This window comes from Cervus canadensis, chromosome 1 (genome assembly GCF_019320065.1).
Source record: "Cervus canadensis isolate Bull #8, Minnesota chromosome 1, ASM1932006v1, whole genome shotgun sequence".
NCBI classification, from domain to species: domain Eukaryota; kingdom Metazoa; phylum Chordata; class Mammalia; order Artiodactyla; family Cervidae; genus Cervus; species Cervus canadensis.
The window spans coordinates 47131988-47141301 of NC_057386.1; positions in this window are offsets into that span (position 1 = coordinate 47131988).

Below are 9314 nucleotides of genomic sequence, written 5' to 3' on the forward strand. Positions count from 1 at the left end.
GCCATGCCCTCCTCCAGGGGATCTTCCCGACCCAGGGATCGAACCAGCATCTCCATTATTTTCCTCATTTCTCGGGGGGGAAGGGCAAGAGAAGGGCCCCTGTCCCAAGCTCCCCAGAGCTCAGTTCTGCCCACCCCAGTCCCCATTTCGGCATCTGGGTTGGACTCCGCCTGGCTTCAGGGCTTGGCTTGGGGACATTTGTGAGCCTCTCTGCCCACACGTGCCCACTCCCCTCTGCTGACTTCGAAGGAGGGTGGCCCTAGGTAGAGAGAAGGAGGAGTTTACAGGCAAAAGATGCTCACAGTGCCCCTCAGTGCCTGGCTCTTCCTAGGCACTGGTGCTGGAGGAAGGGCAGGTGAGGAAGGGAGAGACCCACAGCCCCCGATGTTCAGGGGACATCCACCCTCCACATCGCCACCTGGACAGTAGTCCAGGCTACAGGAGGCTCATCTCTTTCAACCAGGCCACATGGGAGGCTTGGGCCAACGTGGAAGTTTCTAGAACGACAAGAACCTGCAAGAGGCCTCGGGGGCACCCTTCTGTTCTCTGATCCTCATCCCTGCCAGACGTGGACTTGAACCCCAGGGCCGTCTGCACCGCCCACCGACTTTGCGGCACTCCCCCAGCCCCTGGCAGCTCAGCGAGCCTCCCCCATCCCTCCGCGCCTCTCCCCACCCCCCTGCTGATGAATACACTGCACCCAGAGGGTCCCGATGCCCATGCCGGAGCCCCTCCGGGCCAGCCACCGCGCCCACGGGGTGCGCCTGGCCGCCCCCGGGCCGGACAACGCCTTTCGTCAGCATAATGTATGCCCCGCGCCGCCGCCGCCCTGTCACTCGGTCCCAGCCGGTCTGCGGAGGCAGAGATAGTCCTTAATGAGAAGGGCCCCGGCTTTATCTGCTTTCTACTTCAGCCATTATCTCCCCCAGTCTATAGACACGCAGTTACCTCTGACAATAATGCGCAGAGGCAACAAATGCTGATGAGTTTTCTATGCAGTCCGCACAATAAGTCTATCAAAACAACCTCGGAAAATTATGAACCCCCGTGACAGACAAATACAACCAGCTCCGGCATGAATTTAGAGCCCCCAACGCCACGCTTCTTTTAATTCTTCAGGCCTCTCTTATCTCTGCTGTTCCTCTTCTGGTAGGGAGATAACAGTAATTCTTCTCCGTGCTGGTTTTTTTTTTTCCCCTCTCTCTCTCTCCCTCTCTCTCTCCCTCCCCCCTCCTTTTTTTTTTTTTCCACCCACTGAGTGAGATGTTTTCCATGTCTTTCTGCTTGCTAAAGATAAAGGGTTAAAGACCAACTTATGTTGGGTGCTGGGAAGGGGGGAGGGGGCACAGGAGGGGGGGGCAAAAGTAATCAGCATTCAAGAGATTGCTATCAGAGAATCGGCGCAGAGAACAGTAATTTTGCTGGCTTCGCGAGGGCTCTCTCCGCTCCCCCCCACCTTTTTTTATGAATGCACATAATGCCTGGAGTGTTGGGGCCAGATAAAAGAATTAGCGGCAGGCAGGGGGACGGAGGCCCGGAGAACAGGGGAGAATTAGAATGTCTATCTTTGTCTCTTCCGGCTCATCCAGCCAGCCGAGGCTCCCGGCTCGTAAACAATTTAATCTTTTTGCTACAGTTAAAATACAAAGACAGCAAGCCTCCTTCTTCCAAATGGAAACGGGAGGAGGAGCAGGAGGAGGAGGAGGATGGGGAGGGGGGCTGGGGGGGTCCGCAGGGTGAGGGCGAGGCCGATAGGAAAGAGCTGACACCAGAAACTTGGCTGCTGGGGGCTTAACCCCTTGGCCTTGAGACCTCAAGAACTGACCTCCATCCACCTCCACCCGCGCTGCCCCCCACTGGGGACACAGCCTAGATCTGGTTTGGCCCAGCCACTGGAGGAAGGGGACCCGGCAAGGGCTGAAGGGTCGGGGGGCTGGAGGCAGTCTTGCTTCTTCAGAGGGTCTCTGTTCCCTTGTCTTCCAGGGAGGTGACAGCTGAGGCCATTCATCCCAGGCTTCCTCCCTTGGAAAGTAATGACAGCCAAGGCCTTTCTTTATTCCTCCTCTACCTCCTGCCTCTCCTCCCCTGGCTCCTAAGCTCTGCTGAGAGTTCTCGAGTCTTGCAAAATGACTTGCTCACCAGGCTGCAAGCTCCCTGAGGCTCAGGGGGTTATAGTGGGCACTATGCCACCGTGCTCCCTGCAAGGGGCAAGAATGGGGCTTTCTGCCTCGAAGCGGGGCTCCAGCTCTCCACCTACTGAGACCAGGGATGGAGAAGGAGGTCCTAGGGATGGAGAGAGGTAGAGATGAGATGTAAGGGTGCATCCTTTCTCCCTTTTCCCCGTTCTTTCACACGTGCACACACACAGTGGAAGAACAGAACTCAGGAAAGAACCTAGCCTAGAAGGAGAAGCCCCTCTGCAAGGACAGATCATTTTGAGGAACTTGAAAATAAGCCAGAAAAGTAGAAGCCTTCCAAGGGGTCCTGGAGATGAGTTTAGAGAAGGCGGGACCCCTCCAACCCAAGGGTGCCAGCAGCCCATGTGGCTGGCCAGCTGGGCATCCTCAGGCGATCCAAACAGCCCGCACGTGCTCGCAGTAACACCACGCTGTGGCCACTCTGAGCCATTCCAGCTGGACTCTTGTCCCAGACAACGTGAAAAGCTCACTTCCCATAGGGCCAAGTTGGAAGCTGGATCCTCCTTCTCTGCCCTCGTCTCTCCCGCACGGTACTCATCCCAGGGTACTGGCAGTGAATGCACTGCCCCCTCTTGCTTGAAAGCTCTTAAATGGCCAGGAGCGTCCTCCCTACCCCTGGATGCCTGAAACCAGCACAGCGCCTGGCCAAGCTGAGTGAACTCATGCTGAGTGATTCTGTGAATGAAGAGAGGAGTGAAGTCAAGGAGAGCTGGGCGAGAGGAGGGGGCTTCTTTGGGCCCAGACACACACTTGAGGAGGGGCCACCCCAGGGAGACGAGAGCTCACACGGAGGAGGATGGAGGTGTGGTTGGTCCAGAGAGCCAGTCCTTTCTCCCCAGGCTCCACCAGCTGGAGCCATTCAGCAAATGGCAGGAATCAAAGCAGTGCTTGGGCCTCAGCCACTGTCCGAGTGAAATCCCCAACCCCTTGGCTTGGGTCCCTTCCCAGGAAGGCATGGAGGGAAACCGTAGGCCTTGGGGTCAAGGGAGCTGGGGGCACCTTGCAGCTCGAAACCTCTTGTGAGCTGTGTGTGTGGACTCCATCCAGTAGGCCAGTCTCTCTGAGCCTCCTCAGCCCCCTATCTATAAAATGGAAATAATGACTTCTACTAACACTTGGGTTAGCACACAATAGTTGGGTTAGCACATAGTAGTTGGTCATATCAAAGGAGAAGAAGCAATGCCTTGTAACAACAAGCATAGCAGACACAATAAACCAAGGATGCTGAAAACTGAAGCTCAAAGCTCCACAGAGAAGCTTCCATTTATAGCTGACCCTTGAACAACCTGTGGGTTAATCTCAGATTATAAGCTAGACAAATAACATATACGTCTACCATAATATATAACATATATATATATATATATACACATATATATAACTTAAATAACCTGTAACTTAGAGTTGGCCCTCCATATCTCTGGTTCCTGCGCATCTGTGTGTATTTACATAGTTCATCCTACCTCTGCCCTCTACTCCTTGGGAAATTGAAACTGGACTGAGCCATGATGAGGGGGCAGGGGAAGGGATTGTAAAGTTGCTTCCTCCAGCTCCTCTGGAGCTGGGAAGGGAGCAGTTCAGGTGGAGCTGTTGGGAGACTCCAAGGGAGGTGGGGGCTAGTCACCTTCTCCGGGGTCTACAGCTTTGCAACTAACCTCCAACCTGCTGGCTTCCCTTCCAATCCCTTCACATCTGTGACCTGGGCTAAACTCTCCCTCTGGTCCCAACTCCAAGCCCAACTTATTCATCCTTCCACATCCTGACTCCAATGTTACCCTGAAAATGACCCCCTCAGTGTAGCAGAGGTGACATGGGAGTGGAAAGTAGTGTATGAACATGGGTTTATAGAAACAATGTTCAAATAATAATGTTTAGTATTTATATCTTCAAACCAAGTAACAGTTATTTTCAAACATACATGAATTATATGTAATCTTGGCCATGTCCTAAGCCAGGATTTCCCCAAATCATCCACATGTCAGGATCATATGGGTAATTTTAAAAGAATACTAGATTCTGAGCCCAAGCCTAGAGATTCTGAATCAATGTCTATGTGGGTGGTTTTAGATTTGGGGGGTGAGAAAGTAGATTTTTCAAAAGATCCCAGGTGATTCAGCTGAGAAGTCTAATTTTGGATCTGCTGTCTTTAGCGGCAAATAAAGTGGCTTCACTTTATTCATTCATTCAACTTTTAAAATTAATGAATTAATTAATTCAGTACTTTTGAGCCCCTTCTATCTATCTTTGTGTTGCAGGTGGGGTTTGGGGGGCAGGACATAAGCCAAAAAGCCCACAGGGCACAAACAGCAGTGTCTAACCACCACGAAGATAGTCCCCACTCCCCAGCCTCAATGGAAAAATGCACCCAACACTGATTTCTCCCCTTCTGATATCTGTAGGGCTTAATGTCTCTTCTCTACTTAATAGAGTGAGTCAAACTCTTTGCCACCCCATATAGTGTAATCCCTCAGGCTCCTCTGTCCATGAGATTCTCCAGGCAGGAATACTGGAGTGGGTAGCCATTCCCTTCTCCAGGGGATCTTCCCAATCCAGGGATTGAACCTGGGTCTCCTGCATTGTAGGCAGATTTTTTAACATCTGAGCCACCAGGGAAGCCCCAAGAATAGAGCAGGAATACATATTAAGTAAGGATCTGATAAGTGCCAAGCATTAAATTCAGTGCGTAACTACCTATGATTGAACTTAATCCATACTTTGTGTGGTGTAGTTATTGTTTTACAAAATTTCATTTATTTGGTTGCACCAGGTCTTGTTTGCAGTACAAAGGGTCTTCAGTATTCATTGTAGCATGCGGGATCATTCGGTTGCAGCCCATGAACTTTTATTTGTGACATGTGGGTTCTAGTTCCCTGACGAGGGACCAAACCCGGGCCCTCTGCATTGGGAGTGTGGAGCCTCAGCCACTGGACCGCCGGGAAAGTAGTTATTATTACTTCATATTATGAATGAGGACACAGAGGCACAAAGAGGCTGAAGAATTCACATAAGTTCACAAAGCTAGCAAGGGACAGGGGACAATTCCACTGGAATTGTGTGCTGCTTAAGTGTAGGGTCTTGGCTTTCTATTTTTTTTTTTATAATTAATCATAGTGCATACTGCTTAATCAGTCATTCATTCAAAAAACTGATAAACCACCCACTGTGTGCAAGGCACTTGACTGGTTGGGGGGGAGTTAAATAAGACCCTGTCCTCAGAATGCAGGTGAAGTTGGGCAACTGAGCACATAATTCAGAGGAAATGTATAGGTGCCTCCCAGGAGAGGGGCAGTAGTAAGTTATCAGAATCCATGGAGAGAAATTCCTTCCAGCTTCAGGGACTCGGAATGCCAGAAATCCAGAGGTCCTTGGCAAGCACTGAGGTCTTATTTCATCAGGGAGGTGACACACCTCACGCAAGGTCACACAGTTGGGTGTGCCATAAATACATGATGAATCGAAGGAGATTATTCACTAACTCCAATTACATCTTAACCGCTAATAACTTGGCGCTGGCTCCCCTAATGGGATTTCCTCCTTGGACATCAACCTTCCCTCCCCCTTCCACTGACATCGGCCAATTAGAGAAGGGCAGGTGCTGTGATTGGGGTCACCGTGGGAGCAAGGGATGAAGAGGACCACAGCTCACCCTCACCCAGAGCTGAGAAGGAGGTGATCCGTTTCAGGTGCTCACAGCCTCTTGTGACGGCGTCTAAGAGAAGCTCACCCACGTGGCACTTGGATGTCCATGTCCAAGTGCCCCCAACATGAATGCCTACAGCATCCTTTCTGCACCATGTTGAAGATCGGCAGGTGTGGGGAGAGATGTACAGCTATACGGAGAGACACTGAGGCAGACCAGTAGACAAGGAGAGGGGCGCTAGCCCAAGAAACACACCTATACCTGAGCACAGACCAGGTACTGCCACCAAACTAGCTACTGAGAGAGTCCCTGAGATCCAGAAAGATGCGGGCAGACGCAAAGGAATTCTGGGCAGATTCAGGTATCCACTGATTTATTCTACTGGAATACATGCCTGCTTGAGTGCTCAGTCGTGTCTAACTCTCTGCAATCCCATGGACTGTAGCCCACCGGGCTCCTCTATCCATGGGATTTCCCAGGCAAGAACACTGGAGTGGGTTGCCATTTCCTCCTCCAGAGGATCTTCCCCACCCAGGGATCAAACCTGCATCTCCTGCATCTCCTGCATCACAGGTGGACTCCTTACCTGCTAAGCCATCAGGAAAGCCCACTGGGATGTACGAGGCGCCTGCACTGTGCAGGTGCAGGGAGCTCTTGGTCCTCACAGAGCTCGTGCCCTGGCGGGAGAGAGCAGGCACGAGAATGGCAATTATAACACACAGAGCAAGAAACACAAAGATGAAAAGCAGCCCGGAGAAGCACAAGAAGGCAGCCAGGAAGGAGAAGATACAAAGAGAAACCCAGAGATGCTGAGAAAGAGGAAGGCAGAGGTGAAAACACACGGAAGTGCTTAGAGAGAGCAAGAGACGTACACGCGCGCGCACACACACATGTGCACACCTCTGCTCTGTGCAGTGGAGTACAGAAGAGGTTCACACACACACACACACACACGTGCACACCTCTGCTCTGTGCAGTGGAGTACAGAAGAGGTTCCCGCCCAGAGCCCCCCTCTCAGCAGCTCCAAAGCTTCCTCCCATGAGGATATGAGAGTGGGGCTTGGGGATGTCTAAGGTTTCTCCCGCAGGGACCCAGTAGGCTCACGTGTGGGAAGGGTCAGGCCCCGAGGACGGCAAACAAGATCTGTAGATGTGGACAAAGAAGAGCGAGATGGCAGCTGCTGACATTGCTTCCCACCCCCCACTTCCCCGGGAGCCAAGGCCACCAGCCCAGCGCCTGCAGATTCTCCATGATGACTATGTTTGGGTCAGCAGCCCTCTGCCACGAACCAAGAGCCCTTCAGCTGGCCCACTGCAGAGGAAGGGGGTCTCCTGACCTTAAGAAAGTCCCTCGGGCTTCTCTGGTGCCTCAGTGGTTAACGAGTCCTCCTGCCAATGCAGGAGACTCGGGTTCGATCCGTGGTCCAGGGAGATCCCACATGCCTCTGGGCAACTGAGCCCTTGTGCCACAACCACTGAGCCTGTGATCTGAAGCCCGGGAACCACAACTACTGAGCCTGCGCGCCTGGAAGCCACTCCACAATAAGAGAAGCCAGCGCAATGAGATGCCTGTGCTCACCGCAACTAGAAAAAAAAAAAAAAAAAGAAAACGTCCCCAGTCACCTAACCTGGAACCACGCAGTCCTGAAAGCTAACATCCTTTCAGTCTAACTTGAGTCTCTCCAACTGGGGCTTAGGTCCACTTCCAGTGGTAGAGGGCAGGAGCTTGAGGCCACAGAGCAGGTGTTTCCAGGATGCCTGCTTCATTCTGATCACCTGCTCAGGAGCCCAGCCCCCTGGAAGTCACCTAAAGTGGCACCCCCTCGGAGAGGTTCTAGACTGAGCTTCATTAGACAGAGGGCAAGTCAGGGACAGGATGGGAAGGAGGAACTGGCCCAAGATTTTGAAGAGGTGGGATCGGAAAGGGATCCTGACTCCTCACAGGCAGGCTAAGTCATTTCAGCCAAGTCTGAATCTGTGCAACTGCATTAGCTGTAGCCCGCCAGGCGCCTCTGTCCATGGGATTCTCCAGGCAAGAATACTGGAGTGGGTTGCCATTTCCTTCTCGTCACAGCACAGCCCTTTACCCCATAGCCCCTGGCCCCTGGTTCCTGGTGGAAGCCAGGAGCCCATGGCTGACTTGAACCCAAGGGGACACAGTTGGCACCCCGAGGACTGGAGAGGGTTTGAATGTAGTCTTAGAGGACATGAGCGTGTCCCAGTACCCAACCTGAGCCCTATACGAATTTAACAGCACAGGGTCAGGCACCCCATGAGTCACCTGCCTCCACCAGCCCCCTCCCACCAGCTGAGCCCAGGGGTCATATGATTTCCTCAGCATCCTTCCTCCTGCCATGTTTCCACTCATTGAACAATTGTCTGTTGAGAGCCTCCTTCCTGGGCTGAGCAGTGGGATGTGGAAGTGACAAAAACAATACTTCATGAAGGGGCTGATGAACGGGGTTGGTAGCGTGGGTTGGAGGCCCACGCAGGGCCAGTAACCTCACAAAAGGCTGAATCAGAGCAGAGGGGCTGCAGGGCAGGGGCTCACCCACCCAGTGCCCCCTGCCCGAGGCCTCTGCACCCCACCAGTCCCTCGACCGCTGCTCTCCTACCCAGCGCTGCCCAGCCTGGGCATCCCCCGACCGCGTGGAACGGGCCCAGGCTACTCTCTGATTCCACTCGCACCCCGCTGGCCTCTGCCACCTGACCGTGACCTTGACCCTGACCGTGACCCTGACCCTGCGCTTGTGCTGCCAGACGCCGCCAGACCGGCTCAGTTGCCTCCACAGCCCGGAGCTCGCCAGCCCTCTCGAGAGCGAGCGCGCGCGCGCCCGCCGCTCCCGGGGCCGCGCCGGGGTCCCGGGCGCGCGCTGCGCCTCCAGAGGCTGTGCCCGGCGCGCCCCCCGCATGTTAAGTGCGGGGCCCAGACTTAAGTAGCAATTAAGGCTGCCAGAGAAGAAAGAGGAGGGCAAACAGCCTGTTTATTTCCCTCCCTCCTCTATCCCCATTACACACACACCTCGTAGATGGAAGAAAAGAGGGTAAGAGTGAGAGAAAAAGGGGGAGGAGGGAAAAAAAACTAAACCAAACATCACTGCAATTAGGAGAGCCGGCTGGGGGAAAAAAAAAAAAAAGATATGTATTAAATGGATGTTTCTGCACAAAAACCCCAGGCTGACAACATCGCTGGCCTTGTAAGGGGGAAATGACCGTGCCTCGGTGTTTACATAGCCGAAATCAGGGGGAATTATGCTGTCATACTGACAACTGGAGGAGGACAATTTTAAAATTACACCGTTCAACACCTTTAATGATTTGTAACAGAAGAGGTGTGGCTACTCCTATTAAATGTGTTGCCAAATCAATAAAAGGGATAATTGGAGTTGTTAGAGCAAATTATAGCCGCGTCTCTTCTGTTGCTGTACAATGTTCCCTTGTAAACTGCTATTACAGGCAGTGCCGTATTTCTCTCTT